Source organism: Leptodactylus fuscus, chromosome 1 (genome assembly GCF_031893055.1).
Source record: "Leptodactylus fuscus isolate aLepFus1 chromosome 1, aLepFus1.hap2, whole genome shotgun sequence".
NCBI classification, from domain to species: domain Eukaryota; kingdom Metazoa; phylum Chordata; class Amphibia; order Anura; family Leptodactylidae; genus Leptodactylus; species Leptodactylus fuscus.
Window position 1 is genome coordinate 126,628,494 of NC_134265.1, and position 20,628 is coordinate 126,649,121.

The 20,628-nt window shown below is 42.3% G+C and overlaps 1 protein-coding gene across 1 annotated transcript in view; it reads right to left on the reverse strand.

The window, feature by feature from the left end:
* The window catches only part of GAL3ST1 (galactose-3-O-sulfotransferase 1), a 59,507-nt gene extending 40,093 nt beyond the window's left edge, over positions 1-19,414 (reverse strand). Inside the window, exon 1 of the mRNA XM_075276658.1 lies at positions 19,099-19,414. The gene's annotated coding sequence lies outside the window, so the exon portion shown is untranslated. The remainder of the gene's footprint in view (positions 1-19,098) is intronic.
* Positions 19,415-20,628: the final 1,214 nt, after the last annotated feature.

Here is a 20,628-nt window from a genome sequence, read left to right on the forward strand (position 1 = left end):
GTTTTTCTACAAGTCTACATAAGTGACATAAATAACAAAGGTGTGTTGTTTATCACTGTAATAATCTAGGTAACAGTGGTGACATTTGAATATGCTTGGGAACTTCCTTTAAAGATTGAAATGTACATTGATAAATGTTTTATCATTGAAGGTGTCTCTTTACAGGTTCTTTTATGTCTCTTATATCAAGTATCCCATTCTGGGTAAGAAAGGATATACTGTAGCTCTGCACATAACAAGAAGAGTTCTAGCCTTGAGGGCCCTTGCACACGATTTCTCCGAGTGCCCAGACAATGCAGAAACTCTATGTTGAGGCAGTAATGTGTCTCTAGGAGGCACTGTAGTCTACCCTTGAAAAAGAGTGCCTCTTCCCTTGAAGAAGAGTGGCATTTCATTAGCATTTACCTCAGCCTGCACATTTACCTCCGTATGTACAAAACTGATTCATAATTCAGTTGTGCATGATGTTTTAAAAGTGGATTCACATTCTGTTGGTCAAGGCAAAGAGTATGTTACAAAAGGGAGGAATGGTATAAGGCAGTGATAGCTAACCTTTTGAGCTCAGTTTGTCAAATTTCTTAAAAATACCTAGCTTAATTCGGGTGCCATGTAACAACTTTTTATGCCCCCCACACAGTATCTTACCCCTTTTAATGGCCCCAACACAGTATTTGACACCCTTATATGGCCCTCAGTATATGACCCCCTTTTATATCTCTCCCACACAGAATATGATCTCTATGTAGCATCCCAGTGTTCTTCAACAACATTGTTATGTAAGTGTATCGTCGCCTAGAGGAAGCAGCAGAGGGCGGCTAGGACAGGAACATGGACAGGTTAGTAAAAATTATCGGCAGCTGCTTACTGAAGTAACATATAACTACTATCAAGTAATAAAATTCCTTCCCCGGTTTATTCCATGAGACACTGACTGAGGCCATCAACTCAGGTCGCCTCATGGAAGGGGTACCTCTACAGCTGCCACTTGGTTCAGACAATTTGTGTTACTTAAAACGTCTTGACATGTCACTAGTATAAGGGAAGGACTTATTCTTTTTATCTGTACTGATATCAAGGACTGGGACCTACAACCTACCATTCCACCACATTCAGGCTTGAAATGGTGGTCAGGATAAATATCTTGGCACCACAGGAAATCCCATGCCTCTCACTGTAGGTAGTAAATACAGCAGCAAATCTGCTTTTATTAAACAGACACTGTCTGTTCAACAAATTCTGCAAATATGAATAGGTGATTGTATGTGATATGTCGTACCAGATATAAATGACTCTTTCTTAACATATCAGGCTGTTTAATTGCTCCCCTCCCTCTCTGAAAATCACTTCTCTACCTGTCTGGAGATGGATTGCAAATCACATGGCTCACATGATTCTGTAAAAGTCCATGGAAAGGGGAGCAGGGAGATTGAGCAGGAAAAGCAGATGAGAACATAAGAAATCCAGGTGTAGACTGCGAGAGATGAACAGTAGGTGTTGAAACCCTATACTGTGGATAAGTCATCAGTATGAAAAAAACGATTTGGAGCTGGAAACCCCTTTAAGTCGTATAATGACCAGAAATGATGTTACTCCTCATGTACACATATAACAACTTAACCTAAAAAAGCAAAACTAAACAACATATAGGCTTTTAGAGTGCTCTGAGTGCCACAAGATAAGCCATAAATGACTGATAAATGTGGATTTTACTTTTGAGATCCAAACCTATCTCATCAGACATTGGCCCTACATGGCTTTGTATAAACTCTCGTACATGCATATCACAAACCACGCCCATCCTTTTTTTTTCTATAGTTAAATATACATCGCTTGTCCTAATATCGACATTCCATTAAGTAATAGCTTACTAATTAGCAGAGTTTATGAGGTTACCAACAACATAACATATGCAGCAAATACTCATTTATAATACGTATTTAGATGGGACCAACAGACTCTGCAGCACTTTACAACTGAGCAAACAAGCAAAATAGAAGTAATGAAATTAAAGGAACAAAACAATGAGACAAAAAGATAAAGGTCATAACCATAAGCACTTGTCATCTAAATAGAATGGGAGGTCTGAAATATACAATATGGAGCTAATTTTGTCTAGTGTATCCAGGCCTAGTGTGTTGCGTTAAGGTAGGGGTACATTCAGGTCTTGTTATTCCAACACATTTAGTGCAGGGGTCTCTGGTATTAGTTATATCTGTCACTGGAAACACTGGGTAGTAAGGAAAATGTATAACACGTAGGAATCTGCCTCCAAATCCCACTCAAATTTTGCCTGAAATCTGCCTCCCATTCATTCATTTCAATGGGGGGCAGTAGCTGATTATTTTCTGCTAACTGATTTTTTCAGCTAGCAAAAAAAATAAGCACCCTGCCCGTTCTTCATGTTGATTCCACCAATGAAGTGATTGGGAGGCAGAAAATATGTAGAATTTGGTCCTGCCCAATACTGGCAAAATAGGCATGGACTCCTCACTAGCTACAATACAGGACATATGGCTGAAATGTAGCTGTCCCTCCTGCTATGGGCCAAACTATTTGGTAATGTGGACCATAGGTTTGCAGTACATGAAACCCAAGTTAATGCGTCATGTGTAGAACTTATTCATTACACCAGCGTCCGAAGCCCAGCCTGAATTGCTAGAGACAGGCAGCAGTAGTTATGACACATTAATTTTTAAACTTTTTTTTCCCCCAGAGGTCAATGCACGGTGGGTGATTGAGCATTCAGTGAGTTCAATGTACCTCTGGGATCTTCTACTGATGGCATTATTAGTAGTCATACTCCTTTCTATACATTTTGCTGACATTCAAACTCACTAAAGGAAACAGAGTTTACTAAATATCCAGCATGGTTAAAGGGTCTTATAAGGGTCTGTTCACATGGGCACAGAGGGGGCGGATTATGGCGCATAATCCACGTCATTATCCGCCCCCTCACAATGGTGGTCTATGGAGACCACTAGCGTTCTTTTTTCCGCTAGCAAGATGCCGCTATCGGAAAAAAGAAGCGAGCTGCCCTTTCTTTAGTTGGTCTCAGGGAGCTGCAGTGACCGCCTGGCGGCAGCAACCTCCGGAATCGGCACGTTCATTTGAGCAGACTCCGGAGGGGGAAGCCCTCTCATCACTCTCGGTGTCAAAATCCGCCCCACTGCCCCCCGTGTGAACTAGCCCTAAAAATGCACATATTATATTGGACTGAAGATATATCACAGATTAACATAATGGGGAAGATTTACTAATATAAGGTTCACACTAGCATTAGTCTCAGTTTGAGACTCCTTCCCCCCATTCTGCTTAAAATAGGCAGTAAGAAAAGTCCTGTAGAAATCGGGTGGGAACCCCATTACAGTCAATATAGCTTCCTCGTGTAACCGATTTTTAATCGGATAGGGTTTCCATTTTTCGGATAACCAAACAGACCCGAAGGACGGAAACCTGAATTCTAGTGTGAACCCCGCGTAATCCTGTTGAATATTTAGACAGCATAAACTGAGATCAGAAAAGTAGAAGATGGTCCATATTTATCTAGCATAAAGTATATTTATATACCATAAAATTTGACAAAATATACTACATTTTCCCTCTCGCTGGGTGTGGCTTTGTAGAATCAAGGTGTGCTTTGTAAAAAAAAAAAAAAAATGGCATGGCTTAAATGAGACAAATTACAATAATGCCAAGGCCACATTGCAAAAACCATATCTGCAAAGTGGATGAGATTCTGGCTAATCCCATCCACACATTGCAGAAAAATATCTGCAGTGGAAATTTTGCAATGTCAAAAAGCGTTTTTGTAAATTGCAGCATGTCAGTTCAGAAACACTGCCATTTTCCATTCAAGTATAAATCAGAAAACTGTCCAAAGAGGAAAACTCTGAGTACTTTCTGTGAAAAATGTTGTGGAATATGCCGTGGTGTGATTTTCTGCCACTGGATTTTTCTGCAGCGTTTTTCAGCTTTGGCTCGCTACGTGGCTTGCCTTGGCCTAAGTTTGGCATAAAATTTTGGCCCAAAGTAAACCAACTGTTAGGTGGATTAAACTTAATCTAAAGATGTATCAGATTTATCATCCAGCATCAGCCTCTCTGATAAATCTGACATATTTTTAGACTGCATGGTAAGCTTACAAAGTATATTAATAAATATGGGCTATTTTTCTTTAGTTTTATACACAGTGTATTCCAAAATAGTTTCACCCCTTGTCATACAATGATTAGTATGCGTTTGCTTATCTTTTTTTTCTGTGGTATGAAATAATGCAGTACACAAAACCTCAGTGTACTGTATAGATACAGTGCCTACAAGTAGTATTCAACCCCTGCAGATTTAGCAGGTTTACACATTCGGAAGTAACTTGGCATTGTGACATTTGGACTGTAGATCAGCCTGGAAGTGTGAAATGCACTGCAGCAAAAAAGAATGTTATTTCTTTGTTTAATTTTTTTTTAAATTGTGAAAAGTTTATTCAGAGGGTCATTTATTATTCAACCCCTCAAACCACCAGAATTCTGTTTGGTTCCCCTAAAGTATTAAGAAGTAGTTCAGGCACAAAGAACAATGAGCTTCACATGTTTGGATTAATTATCTCTTTTTCCAGCCTTTTCTGACTATTTCAGACCCTCCCCAAACTTGTGAACAGCACTCATACATGGTCAACATGGGAAAGACAAAGGAGCATTCCAAGGCCATCAGAGACAAGATCGTGGAGGGTCACAAGGCTGGCAAGGGGTACAAAACCCTTTCCAAGAAGTTGGGCCTACCTGTCTCCACTGTTGGGAGCATCATCCGGAAGTGGAAGGCTTATGGAACTACTGTTAGCCTTCCACGGCCTGGACAGCCTTTGAAAGTTTCCTCCCGTGCCGAGGCCAGGCTTGTCCGAAGAGTCAAGGCTAACCCAAGGACAACAAGGAAGGAGCTCCGGGAAGATCCCATGGCAGTGAGGACATTGGTTTCAGTCAATACCATAAGTAAAATACTCCACCGCAATGGTCTCCGTTCCAGACGAGCCCCTAAGGTACCTTTATTTTCAAAGCGTCATGTCAAGGCTCGTCTACAGTTTGCTCATGATCACTTGGAGGACTCTGAGACAGACTGGTTCAAGGTTCTCTGGTCTGATGAGACCAAGATCGAGATCTTTGGTGCCAACCACACACGTGACGTTTGGAGACTTGATGGCACTGCATATGACCCCAAGAATACCATCCCTACAGTCAAGCATGGTGGTGGCAGCATCATGCTGTGGGGCTGCTTCTCAGCCAAGGGGCCTGGCCATCTGGTCCGCATCCATGGGAAGATGGATAGCACGGCCTACCTGGAGATTTTGGCCAAGAACCTCCGCTCCTCCATCAAGGATCTTAAGATGGGTCGTCATTTCATCTTCCAACAAGACAACGACCCAAAGCACACAGCCAAGAAAACCAAGGCCTGGTTCAAGAGGGGAAAAATCAAGGTGTTGCAGTGGCCTAGTCAGTCTCCTGACCTTAACCCAATTGAAAACTTGTGGAAGGAGCTCAAGATTAAAGTCCACATGAGACACCCAAAGAACCTAGATAACTTGGAGAAGATCTGCATGGAGGAGTGGGCCAAGATAACTCCAGAGACCTGTGCCGGCCTGATCAGGTCTTATAAAAGACGATTATTAGCTGTAATTGCAAACAAGGGTTATTCCACAAAATATTAAACCTAGGGGTTGAATAATAATTGACCCACACTTTTATGTTTAAAATTTATTAAAATTTAACTGAGCAACATAACTTTTTGTTTTGTAAGATTTATGCATCTGTTAATAAATCCTGCTCTTGTTTGAAGTTTGAAGGCTCTAACTTATTTGCATCTTATCAAAACTGCTAAATCTGCAGGGGGTTGAATACTACTTGTAGGCACTGTATATAAAAATGTATCACACTGTATGTCTATATAGTGTGATATTTCACTTCCTTCCTGACCAAAGGCTCTTAAAACAAGTAAACAGTATTCTTCCACCATACCTGATATCCAATAGGGCCTGTAATAGGACATGGTTTCCACAATATCAGACTGTGTTATTGATGTGATATGACGGGCTAAATGTCTTTCTGATCAGTCTGTATTTATGCTTTGCTGTCCATCTATGGATAATTTCTGTTACTAACAAGTTGCTGAACATTCTTTCAATTTCCTGGTTTTCCATAAATCCAGGACCCTACATGGTGTAAACGCCATGGCAAAAACCTTTGTGTTTTTGGAAATGGCAGAATGTCAGTTTTACAAATGGAAACGTTGGCAGAATCCCTATAGATATAATGGAAGCAAGAAGCCTGTGCAGACTTTCTTTGAAAAGAGCTGCGGGAAAAAACACTATCTGTTTCTGCCACGGTTTTTCCCAAGCCTCTTTTTGGCTGCGCCCCACTATGTGGGGCCTTAGACTAAATGTTAATGTTATGATCAGACAAACAAAGTCCTGAAAACCCTCTCCAAAGATACTATAAAACTCTATGGTATGCTGCATCATGTTAAGTGTAGTTCGGATCACAAGGATGCCCAGCAACCTTTGGATGTCATCGAACGAGATGAGTGTATATTAGAGCATAATATGCAACAGGGCCCCCCATCATGTGAACTTCCTTACGTCACTTTTAATGTGCAGCTAAGTATTGTATCCTTTCTTTTAATAAACACTTTTTTATTTTATTATTTTCTGGTGTGATTATAGTCATTCTTACCTGTTATAAAAACCTGTTTGCCTACAGGACCACTCATAGGAAGCCAATGAATCTACTTTACTGTGCATTTGCCTGTGTATGTTATGTAAACGGATAATTTCCTATATATTTTTGTGGGCACCCTATTGTGACTTCTATCTCTTTATACCTGACTACTATGACACCGGAGGGTGTGCAGCTCTTTTTTTTTCTCTGATCCAATACTTGATCTGCTGACAGTCCAGGTTATGACAACAGTCAGACCTTATTTTAGCAGCTGTCGCAGCCATATGCAGTCAGTCAACATTATATTTAACTACTTTTCTGTGAGGCTTTAGGTTCTCTGGCAGCCATTGAGACGACTAGATTGCGATGAATCTTATAACTGACCCTTGTAAATGTCTAGCAACTGTAGTGTTGGAAGAACATGACGTTGTTAGGACCATAAAACCCTGATAACAGGAACGTTAAAGGGAACCTGTAAATGTGGTACAAGGAGTTCTATTTCTAGGAAAATTCGGTGCAACTTATATTTTATTGACTTAACCCCTTCCCAACATCCGCTGTTATAGTATGTCAGAAGTCAGATATTTAAATATTATACAGAGACCCGGCGCTAATGCCCGCACTGATCATGGGCATTGACCGAGGCGCCATTTTCTCTGTGCCGCATGGGTGCCACCATTTTGGCAAGGATAGCCGGCACCCGGAATGAGATCCTGGGCCAGCAATCTATTGCCATTACATCAGGAGCCTACTTAAGGCTACCAGGTTTGTGTGCTGATCATTTGTATGGCAGGCTATTTTATGCAGCCTCTCATACGAATGCTAGCATTTTGCAATTTATTGAAATCCATTAGCATTATAAAGTATTGCTGTAGTGGTCAGACCCCTTGGGGTTTAAGAACCCCTAGGGAGTCTAATAAAGTATATATATATATATATATATATATATATATATATATATATATATATATAAAAAACAAACTATAATTTAAAAAAAAAATAATAATAATTAAAAGTTCAAATCACCCCCTTTCCCTAGAATACATATAAAAAATAAATTACCGTGAAACACATACACAATCGCCATGCCATTCAGTCGTGACCAGCCCACGGTCATTTGCAAGGAGCCTAACATGCCGTGCAATTTGTCAAAAATACAATTTAAAAATCACTTTGGTAAGTTAAAATGTCAAAGTTATTGCTACACAGTGACAAAAGTCAGTTATGGAAAACTTTAAGGCTAAAGCCCCACAATGTGGAAAAGCAGCTTTTTTTGTTACAGATTTTGTTGCGGTTTTTTGAGACAAAGCCAGGAATAGATTGAATAGAAGGGACAAATATAAGAGTTTTCTATATATTTCCCATTCTTTTTGTAGATATTCTTGGCTTTGGATCAAAAAACCGCAACAAAATAAGCTGCATTTCTGCAACGTGGGGCCTCAGCCTAAGGTGGTTTTGGTTGTGTGTTTAAGGGGTTAATAGGTGCCACTCACGATTCTATGGCAGTTGCAGATAAGGGACATTATTTCAAGCTTTGACACTGTACTGCTGATTGGACAGCTACAGAGAACTAAGGCCCCTTGTCTGCTCCAGACTGAGACCACCAACTTAAAGTACAGAGCCTAAATAGCATATCAGGCACCAAAAACTAACTGTACTGATTGTTTGAAATGGTGCACCCATTAGGAGCAGTCTGTCACCAGAACTCAGGGCTCATTCACATCTGCACCCCGGGTCTCCGTTTTGCAGGTTTCTGTTTCCTGCCCGAAACAGGGCAGGAGACAGAAACCTGCCGGCATTTTTCAAACGAATGGGTTTGAAAAGTGCCGGCCGTGAGTGCCAGTGAGCATTTTGCGCTCTCTGTGGCGAAACCGTTTTTTTGTTTTTTTTTAAACGGATACAAAGTCCTGCATGTCTGACTTTGTGTACAGTTAAAAAAAACAAAACGGTTTAGTCGCGGAGAGCACAAAACGCTCACCGGCGCTTACAGCCGGACACCTGAAGACGGAAACCTGAAATGTAGATCGGGCGCTGGTGTGAACCCAGTATCAGCAGGTTAACGTAGACCTGCAGATAAATAGACTACAGTCACCTGCATCAAATGGTGTTCTCCCCTTGAATCTGAGTCACTGTTGCAGAGATATTGCTGTTTTTGTCAATTCAAATTTGGATCAATGAGGGCGCTGCCCAAATAGATTTGCATATTGACTAGGCATCTCGTCATTGCAGATGCTGATTCACAAGGGGAAAATGCTGTTCGATTCCGATGATACTAAACTATTTATCTGCATGGGCTGCGTTCTAGTGACAAACTCCATTTTAAAGAGTAACTAAAAACTTTTAAGGCCCACGTAGTGGACCATAGCAAAAAAAAAGCACTGAGGAAAAAACTGTGGCGGCAACACATCCCTATTTTTCCAGCAGCGCTTTCTACGTCAATTATACTTATAGGGAAACCGCTGGCGTTTCCATAAGTATAATTCACATGCTGTGATTTCCAAAAGCACAAAGGTGCATGGGATTGGCTAGAACACTACTACTGCGTTTGATTGGTGCCTGCACTGATCGCACGGATTAACCTTTCCGGTGCCTTGGTCAAAGTTGACCAAGGTGCTATTTTTCCAATGGTGTGTGGGCGCCACCATTTTACCTGTGATCACCGGCACCCAGAGTAATCTCCGGGGACGGCATCATGTTGCTATCACAGCCTTGTGAAGGCTCCCCGGCCTGTCATTCTATTTCTTCTATTGCAGGCTACGCTATGTAGCCTGCAATAGAAGCCCTGGTATTTTGCAATGCATTACAATGCATTAGCATTGTAATGCATTGTATTAGTGATCAGATCCCCTGAGTTCAAGAATCTAACAAATGCAAAAAAAAGTTTAAAAAAAACGTAAAAAAGAAAAAATATAAAAAATTTTTTTCTAAATATTAAAAGTTCAAATCACCCCCCTTTCCCTAGAACACATAAAAGTAGTTAAATACTGTGAAGCACCTACACATTAGGTATCCCTGTGTCCGAAATTGCCCGCTCTACAAATCTATAAAAATATTTTTCCCATACGGTAAACGCTATAGCGGGAGAAAAAGTCAAACATGCCAAACTGACGTTTTTTCACTGTTTTGCCTCTGATAAAAAATTTTTTAAAAAGTGATCAAAGCAAAAGCAATTCCCCAAAATGGTATAACTAAATATTACACCAGGCCAGAATATGGCGACTTTTAGAAAAAAAACATTTTTTAACAGTTTTGGATTTTTGTAAATAAAACCATATAAATTTGGTATCCTCAGAATCGTACAGAAACAGAGTACAGGTGAGTTGTCATTTTGGCTACACAGTGAACGCTGTAAAAATGAAGCCCGTAAGAAAGTCGCACAAATGCACTTTTTCTTCAAATCCACCCCATTCTGAATTTTTTTCCAGCTTCCCAGTAAATTGTACAGAAAAATTAATGGTAGCCTCTTGAAGAAAAATTTGTCCCACAAACATTGAGACCTCATATAGCTCTGAGAGTGGAAAAATAAAAAAAGTTATGGGGTTTGAAAGAAGGGGAGTCAAAAATGAAAATCAAAAAATGCCATCGGCGAGAAGGGGTTAAAGATCCTAATTACACCTCTTTCCCTAGAATACATAAGGGTCCATTCACATGCTGAAAAAAAGCCTACCATTGATTTCAATGGGTTCTGCTAGCTTTTTTTTCCACTAGTGGAATTTTCCACTGAAACCAATGGGAGGCTTTTTTTTCAGCATGGAAAATTCCACACCAAATTCCTCATCATTTTCCTCCATGTGAATGGACCCTTAGGGTAAGTTCACACTGAGTTTTTTGGTCAGGGCATTGTCAAAACCGGACCGGAAAACATGTGAGGAGTTTCCTGAGGCGTTTTTTGAGGTGTTTTTCGAGGAGTTTCCTGATCCGTTTCCTCTTGGGATGTGGTCATGAATTATATTTTAAAAAACCACCTGGCATTTCCTGATCAGGTTTCGCTTCAGGTTTCTGACCAAAAAACGTTAGCAGGAAAAACCGGCTCACATCGACTTGCATTGAAGCCGTGAGCTGTTAAACGCTCAGGCTTCAAAAAATAATGAATATCTCGCTTCTTCTTTCGCTTTTCTTTTTTTCTAGTGGAAAAAAACACTACCGGAAAAGACTCAGAAGTGTTTTGTATAGTTTGAATGGTGAGGTGTTTTTTGGTTCAGGGTTTGGAGGCAGATTTCTACCACAACCGTTACCAAAAAACTCTGTGTGAAAAACACATACACATTAGTTATCCCTGTGTCCATAAATGCCCATCTGCAAACTTATAAAAATATTTTTCACATATGGTAAATGCCATAGTGGGAAAAAAAATCAAAAGTGTCAATTTACTGTTTATTTGCTGTTTTGCCTTTGATAAAAATTTGAATAAAAAGTGATCAAAGCAATAGAAAATCCCCAAAAGTGTAGAACTAAACAGTACACCTGGCCCCGCAAAAAAAGACACGGAAATATAAAAAAAATTATAAATATCAGAATATGCCAACTTTTAGAATAAAATCTTTTTTTTTGGAACGTTTTGGATTTTTGTTAAGGGGTTAAAATGTGAATAACACTATATAAATTTGGCATCCCTGGAATCGCACTGAAACAAAGAATTCAGGTGACATGCCATTTTGGCTGCAAAGTGAATGCTGTAAAAACGAAGCCCGATAGAAAGTCGGAAAAAATTGCATTTCCACCCCATTTTGAATTTATTTCCAGGTTTCCAGTACATTGTACAGAATAATAGTTGGTAGTATCATGTCCCGCAAACATTAAGCCCTCATATGGCTCTGTGAACGGAAAAAAAGCTATTGGGTTTTGAAGGAGGGGAGTCCAAAACAAAAATCGAAAAATGCCTCTGGGGGGAAGGGGTTATATCTCATCCTTTTCGGGGGCAGATGTATTTACCAGTTCACAGCCTTCCCTGTATACCTGTTCCTACAGAGATAGCTGTCACTTACCCGCTGAACTTCTAAACAAGAAACAGAGCAGAGATTTCAATGAATAAAATATGAAATAAATGGAATGGAATCTTTTCCTGCACAACAAATACATACAAATCCTCCTGCTCTATAACATACTGCCCGCATATGAGACGCCATGTTCAACGTGACACATTATCTCGCAATTCTGATGGCTCATTTTTCTCAAATATAAATCTGAAAAAAAGATAAAGGGAGCAACAAGCCTGTGCAGGTGAATATCTTCAGAATATGAGCTTTGCTGGGCTTTTTATTTTTGTACAGAGGTTTATCATAGCTACAATAGCACAAATTGAAGATTAATATAAAATGACCCACGTGTTTTATTCTGTGTTGCCATTGTTAGGCATCTGTTTGATTGACTTTTGCCATTTTTTGGCATTGCTTTTGGAGCATGTCAACAAATTCATAATCTACATCTTCAGCCAGAACAAATAAATTGTACAGTATTATGTCTAAAGGCCGTATTAGACATGGTAATTTAGCAGGAAATTATCAGGAAGTAAAACTCATACAAGCCTGTCTAATAGTGGCAACAACCACCTGATATACAAGTGTTTGGGCGATCTGATGATTTCAATAGGACAAAAAAATCATTGCCCGTCAGCAGCATAGCGCCCGGTCTAGCAGTGGCCATGAAAGTACATGCCGGGGGATCTCTTTAGCTGCAAGAGCTCTGCATTGGTCTGTGAGATTCGATTGGATTCTTTTGTAGCCAGTCACACATGTTCATAGATATCTTTAGGCGTACTACCACCCTAGCGCAGGGCCTAAGGAGGAAATACATACATGTCTACATGGGTACATGATTTTGAAATACACCAAAGGGAAAATCCCTGTGCCCCGCTGCCTCCTCAGGCCACAGTTTATCAGTTTTGTCTGTAATGTTCATTTTATGGCTTTCTCCTTATCAGCTCATAAAGGTTAGTGTGTGATAGGATTCTAAAAGGATAGGGAAAATAACCTAATGCTGTCTTGTTTTAGAAGATGCAAACTTTAGACTTTAAACTATACCACATTTATCTAAGTGTCTAATGCTGTTTGACAAATCTGGCCCACTTTTATACCATCTAGATAAACTTTATACCACTTATTAGTTGGCTTATTGTTGGCTACAATAAGAAAAAAAAAATGCACCAAAATTTTTTAATGCAGTGTGGCATAGGGGTTTTCTGGGCACAATTTTTTTTTTTGTGTATAATCTGCTTTTATTGGCTTTTTCTTACATAAAACCCACATAATACAATAATGTAGCATAATATGCAATAAATCTTCTATAAATTCTGCCAACATGTAGAGGAAGATGGCTCAGCAATAAAATAACATTTGATTGTGAAGGATGCAAAGTCATAGAGGGAATAACAAGAACTAGAAAAGAGAGGGGAGATGCTTATGTATTACTGGCATGGAGAAGTAGCCTGCTTCTCTTTACCAGTTAAATCCCCCTCTTGTACCCAGTGTCCATTAAAAATAAAATTGCCTTCAACTACACTCCTTAAAGGGGTATTCCCACCTCACATACTCAGCAGTCTTCACTCTTGTAAAATCTTCTTTCTTCCTGGTTTCTTGCATCATTTGGTGGGCGGGGTTTCACAGGCAACCTGCCGTTTAGCTCCGCCCCCAAATTCGTGTGTAGCTCCGCCCACCCACATTGGACTATGAAGTACAGGCAGCAGCAACTCCATTCTGTGTTACATACAGAGACTGCCTGCCTCTGCCATAATGAACACAACTGAATTAGCCTGATAACTGGGAGAACAGAAGAAATGAAAGCAGCTCCTCTATCTGAGAGCAGGGAGCTAGGTCACATGGTGTAGACACAGGAATAGCTAGATACACAGGCTCGCTCCCTGCACTTAGCCCCTCCTCCCTCCCCCCTGAGAGCAGCAGATACATCACTTGACTTTTGAGCAGATAAGTCAAGGGCTGTGTCAACAATGAATTGAATAAAGTAAGATAGTGGACAAACAAAGCAGTTTTGCTGAAGCAGTGTATTTAGGAAAAGTCTTACATCCACATTAACCAGCAGTATAGATAGGATCCTTGTGATGGGACAACCCCTTTAAGGCTTAGGTCCCACATGGCATCCTGCAGCAATAAAGTGCTGCAGGAAAAACTGTGGCAGCAATGCACTGTGGTTCTTCCTGCAGTGCTTTAGACAGAAAGTTCTGAGAGATTTCCTCTGCGTACTTTCTGTTTCAATTATACCTATGGGAAAACTGTCGCTTCCGTAGGTATAATTGACATGCTGCCATTTCCAAAACTGCTCCGGTTTTGGAAATCGCCGCATGTTCATAGCGCGGTTTTTACCACAAAGTCGGCATGAGATTCGCTAGAATCCCATTCACTTTGCTTTGACTGTAAAACGCGTCATTTACACCGCAGGCAAATCGCGGCATTTACGCCATGTGGGGCCCTAGCCTAAGGGTGTGGGTATAAGCAACAGAAAAATGATGCTCTGACAACCTTGGGAAAAAATCAGACGTGTATTCTGTGGCATAAATTTACACTGCCGTGTATGCTGATTCCTCTCTTACAGTAAGATTTTTTTGCTTCTGGCTACTCAGCACATTCTTTGTATTCTGTGACACTTAGGGTAAGTTCACACGGGGTTTTATGGATTGGAACCTGAGGCGGAGGCCGCCTCAGGTTCCAATCCAAAAACCAGGTAGCTGTGACTGAAATCCAGTGCATTACACCGGCATCCAGCCACGCACTCCGCTCCAAATTAGGCCCAATGAATGAGCCTAGTCCGGATGGGGGAGTGTCTTCAGAACAAAACGCGAAGCGACTCGGCCCGGAGAATAAGCATCTCGGCCCCCGGAAAAAAAGACCTGAGCGGCTCCCATTGATTTCAATGGGAGCCGTCTTTTTGGTAAGGATTTTTAGGCGGATACGGTGTCAAAATCCTGACCAAAAAACTATGTGTAAACTTACCCTAATCTTAAACCACTAAGAGATTCTGCACTGTAGAAACATTGCACCAATTTCCACTGAAAACAATGAGATGAAGTTTACACACCTTTTGAACATGGATTTTTCATGGAATATGTGTTGAAATCCTTATCAATTATTAACAGTGTGAACAACTTCATCAGGTTGAAAATCCAAACCAAAATCTAAAATACCATATATTTTACATGCGGATTATGCTGCAAACTGAGCTATGGATTTCGCTCACTGCTTTGAAATGAATGAGATTATCAGTGAAAAGGCCAATGGCATAGCTATAGGAGATGCAGAGGTAGCAATCGCTACTGGGCCCGGAGCCTGGGCCTCTCTACAATATAAGAAATCACCAGAATTATAGACAGCACATAGCAATTGGGGCCTCATTATATATTTATCATTCGGGCCCAGGGACTTTTAGTAAAAAGTGGAGCACAGACTGAAATGGCAAGTAAGTGACTATTACCATACCATTACTATATCATGATGCCTCCCATTATGCTCAGTGCTGGTGATATCACATTTCTACAAACTATGAGATCTCATAATTATAACTAAAGGAGAACTGAGTAGAATTATTCTACTATACGTCACATTTACCAGTTCTTCTTTAGTAACAGTCATGAGATCTCATGTGTCTGGAAATGTGATATTGTCGTAGATTTTGGACACAATTACTTGCTCAAGGGTCTATTTCTTCTGGGACAATTCACAATAATGGGAGCCATCATGATGTACCGAAGATCACAGTTGCTAAGGGCGGGTTCACATCTGGACACGAGAAACTGGACAGCAGATGGAAGCCGGCAGTCAGTTTTCAAACCCATTCATTTGAATGGATTTGCAAAGTGTCTGCCCATGAGCGGCTTCTGGTCTCTGCAGCGAAACCGTTTTGTTTTTTTTTAACCGGACACAAAGTCAGACATGCAGGAATTTGTGTCCGGTTAAAAAAAAGTGGTTTTGCAGTGGAGACCAGAAGACGCTCATGGGCGGCACTGAATGCTGGTTTTCCGTCTCCTCTCGGCAGAAGACAGAAACCCATAAAGCGGAGACTGGGCGCAGGTGTGAACCCGCCCTTACATGCATAATACATAATGATGCACTTTATTTTGTTATATGAGTCCCATGTATTTATATATGACTTATTTTCATTATATATATATATATATATAAAACTGCATAATGGTAATACAGAACAGAAGAAAAATAACCAACTGTTGCTGTACTGAGGCGTTTATGGCTATTCCTCCAGGACCCCTATCACTGGAGTCCATACAATGGTGTCCTGACATCATACAGCGCCAGTATACCATCTGATGCTGCATGGTGTCAGGATACAGTACAGTGACACTCACATAGCAGAAAGAGGATGCAAGTAGGCAGGACTTCCGGAGGGGTATTGGTGTGATTCCTCCTGGAGTTCACCTCACAGTCCTTGGCTGTTGTCATTGCTGTTTCAGCTGTCTGTTCCCTTGCTTTCATGGATAGTTTTCTGAACAGTAATGCTGATGCAGGGGACCCCTTGGGGCATGGAAGCACTAGGCAATTGTCCAATTCTCAGCCCACCAACACCTGCTTTTACATAAAGTAGATGATGCAATTGTAATGTGAACGTGGTCTCATAATGTGCAAATGCAAACAGATTTGACTGTTTTACTACTTTTTCTTCCAATTTTAACAAGTAGACTGTTGAAGTGAAATACTACAATGAATCAATTAATATGCAACTGGCGGAGTATCCCCTGCAGGGCTCAGGATAAACACATTGGACCTCAAAATTATAGCAAACACAAACCTAACTTGAGCTGAATTATGGACACAATTACTTGCTCAAGGGTCTATTTCTTCTGGGACAATTCACAAGAACCCTATCTGACTTTATTGATGCGTGTAAAATGGGGTATACATGTATTCTCTGCAGCTGTAGGGTGTACCCAAGAAACCTCAGACAGAAATTACTGCAACTGATGAAGACTAGAAACTAGCCTAGAAATACTTAACTGGAGGACTGTGGTATGAACTCGGACCACCAGCTATCTGGACCTCCCTTGCTCTAGCCACAGTAAAGATTGGTAATAATCCCTGCTGCGGTCACACGTGAGGGCTCTTGTGCGGGCAGCATGGACGATTGCCGATTCCTGCCGCCACTTACTGTAAGGACAGTGGGTGGTAGATGAAGGTTCCTCCCAGCTGCTGTTAATGCTAGTGTGAGGGACACTAATTATTCTGTGGAGGGGGGCGGCACTAAGGAGCATCCCGCATGGAGGTACAATAATGGGGCTTTATACTGTGGGGCACTAATGTCCCATTAGTGTCCTTCACAGTATAATGCTCTCTAATGCCCTCAGCCACAGTATAATGCTTCTTAGTGCCAATACCTACAGTATAATCCTCCTTAGTGTCCCCCACACAAAGTGTAATACCACATTAGGAAATATTTTTCCCTGATTTTTTCAATTCAATATCTGAGAAGCGTCAGATATGTCTTTTTGTCTGAAAAATACCATAAATACTGGACATGTCCAGCTCGGACATTTAGTTGATGGCAGAATATGGTCGATGGACCTTTACTAAAAGTAATTGAGTACCCCTAAACTAGTCTATAGCTGACCATATGAAAAACATTTCTGTCAGATCAGGTTGAAACTATATTGCATTTTATACTCATGTGACAGAAGATTGTAATGTCATGCTAGTCCATTACACTTACTGATGAACATGCTCATATTGTGACCTGTAGTGACACAACCACATTCACTATTATTAGGTGTTACTGTCACATGACTACAAGTTGCTGCATAGTCCTGGCCTTGGATGAAGATGGGTTAAACGTTAACCTCCATAGTCACTTTAACCTTCATCTGAGTTTTTTTGCAGTGAAACCAGTGAATATTTCGCTAAAAGCAAACCATTTTACCAGATACATTGAAAGCCATCCAGAAGACCACCACTATGAGAGGACCACCACTATGAGAGGACCACCGCTATGAGAGGACCACCACTATGAGAGGACCACCACTATGAGAGGACCACCGCTATGAGAGGACCACCACTGTGAGAAGACCACCACGGTGAGAGGACCACCACGATGAGAGGACCACCACGATGAGAGGACTACCACGATGAGAGAACCACCACGATGAGAGGACCACCACGGTGAGAGGACCACCATGGTGAGAGGACTACCACGATGAGAGGACCACCACGATGAGAGGACCACCGCTATGAGAGGACCACCGCTATGAGAGGACCACCGCTATGAGAGGCCCACCACGATGAGAGGACCACCACTATGAGAGGACCACCGCTATGAGAGGACCACCACGATGAGAGGACCACCACAATGAGATGACCACCACTATGAGAGGACCACCGCGATGAGAGGACCACCGCTATGAGAGGACCACCGCGATGAGAGGACCACCACGATGAGAGGACCACCACTATGAGAGGACCACCGCTATGAGAGGACCACCACAATGAGATGACCACCACTATGAGAGGACCACCACGATGAGAGGACCACCGCGATGAGAGGACCACCGCGATGAGAGGACCACCACGATGAGAGGACCACCGCTATGAGAGGACCACCACGATGAGAGGACCACCACGATGAGAGGACTACCACGATGAGAGAACCACCACGATGAGAGGACCACCACGGTGAGAGGACCACCATGGTGAGAGGACTACCACGATGAGAGGACCACCACGATGAGAGGACCACCGCTATGAGAGGACCACCGCTATGAGAGGACCACCGCTATGAGAGGCCCACCACGATGAGAGGACCACCGCTATGAGAGGACCACCGCTATGAGAGGACCACCACGATGAGAGGACCACCGCGATGAGAGGACCACCACGATGAGAGGACCACCACGATGAGAGGACCACCACTATGAGAGGACCACCGCTATGAGAGGACCACCACAATGAGATGACCACCACGATGAGAGGACCACCACGATGAGAGGACCACCGCGATGAGAGGACCACCGCGATGAGAGGACCACCATTATGAGAGGACCACCACTATGAGAGGACCACCACGATGAGAGGACCACCTGTGACAGATGACCATTGTGTCCATATATTATGTAGAGTGGTTGGCCACTCTGAGAAGACCCCCACACCCAAAAACACCACTTTTGGCTGGTCACAAAGAGGTTCATACTAGTAGCTGGACAAATAATACCAAACCAATATTGTAGAAGACCAGTGCCTAGGACAGCCATGACTAATAGCCATCAAATAAACTTTCTCCTATGTAATTCTATACTTCACTAACCTCCAGAAGTAGCCTGCGTTATTCCTCTGTGTATGAGAGAGTATACAAGAGTTTATCTAGCCATGAAGTAAAGCTCCCTCCATAATGGCAGCAGCAGGGTGACGCTGCCGGCTGCACCTGTAGCCCTCCTCTGGGGGTCTGCACTCACCTCGGAGGTCTGGCGCTTGTTGTGAGGTAGAAGCCCGTCTTATTGTCTCATGTCGCACTGTGCCATACTTCAGAGAGATAACAGAGCCCGGAGCTGGGGAAGCATATCATGTCACAGCATTGTCCCAGACCTCTGTCCCCGCCGCGCCTCTCTCCTCAGTCAGGGCTGTATCCGCTCCCCCCTCGCAGTCTCTTATCTCCCTCACACAAACTCAGTTCACGTCTTCCATTTTTTGGGTCCAGAACAAGAAGTCATTTCAATCCTGCCCCTTTCTACAATATCACTGACTCCCTGGCTAATATATAGTTAATAACTCTCAGTCTCACAACCTCCCTCATAACTCTCCGTCCCTCCCCTTTTCTTCCTCAGCACAGAGAGTCCATTGAGCGTCAGGCGAGAACAAGGCTCCTCTTATCTGCTGACAGAACAAACGACAGTCTCACAAGCCAGTCTCTGGGGTCTCAATGTCACAGGGAGGGTGGACTGGGACTTACAGGTGGGTGTCACTAATAGTGCTGGCAACTGAGCCCACAGGCTTCTTTATATGAAGCAGGGCTGCGGTTATAGTGGATGGCACCGGCATCATCACTCTGCTGTAAGAAAACGAGCAGCAAGTACAAAGAGATTCAAATGTCATTTACAGATATGCAGAAGAGACAGAACCTGACAGCATAGCCTGGGACTGATGGCACCTCTTAATTTACCTAGTGACTGACAGCCTAGTCAAGGACTTATGGCAACCCCTCCATTCACCTGCTGACTGACATCCCATCCTGGGACTGATGGCACCCTCTTAATTTATCTAGTGACTGACAGCCTAGTCAAGGACTTATGGCAACCCCTCCATTCACCTGCTGACTGACATCCCATCCTGGGACTGATGGCACCCTCTTAATTTACCTAGTGACTGACAGCCTAGTCAAGGACTTATTTGCCATAAGTTGCCATTCACCTGGTGACTGACAGCATAGGCTGGGACTGATGACATCCCTCCATTCATCTGGTGACTGACATCCCAGCCTGGGACTTATGACTATCCCTCCATTTACCTGATGACTGACAGCATAACCTTGGATTGATGACAACCCTCCATTTACCTGGTGACAAACAGCCCAGCCTGGGACTGATGACAACCCTCCATTTACCTGGTGACTGTGTGGTGCGATCTAAAGAGTTATTATCATTACATGTTAAACATTGAAGGTCATCATTACTGTGTTATAGCACAAAGGGGCATGATAGGAATGATTGGAGGACATGGGCTTAGTTAGGTCCACAGCTTAACGTATAAAAAACATTGCTGCAGTGGACTGTGTGCACTTGTCCACCTTTATTCTCTGAGAGTTGGAAGGCATAGATAAGTGGTGGTGGAAGGACAGGGGGCCCCATCAATGTGTTAAAACGGTCCTGGTTGGCGCCTTTGTTTTCCTGGTACAGGGCTCTTCCTGATCTTTCATGCCCCTGTGGACACACTCTCTCTCATGGACCATGGAAACACAATCTGAGAGTGGGAAGCATGAGGCGTGACGT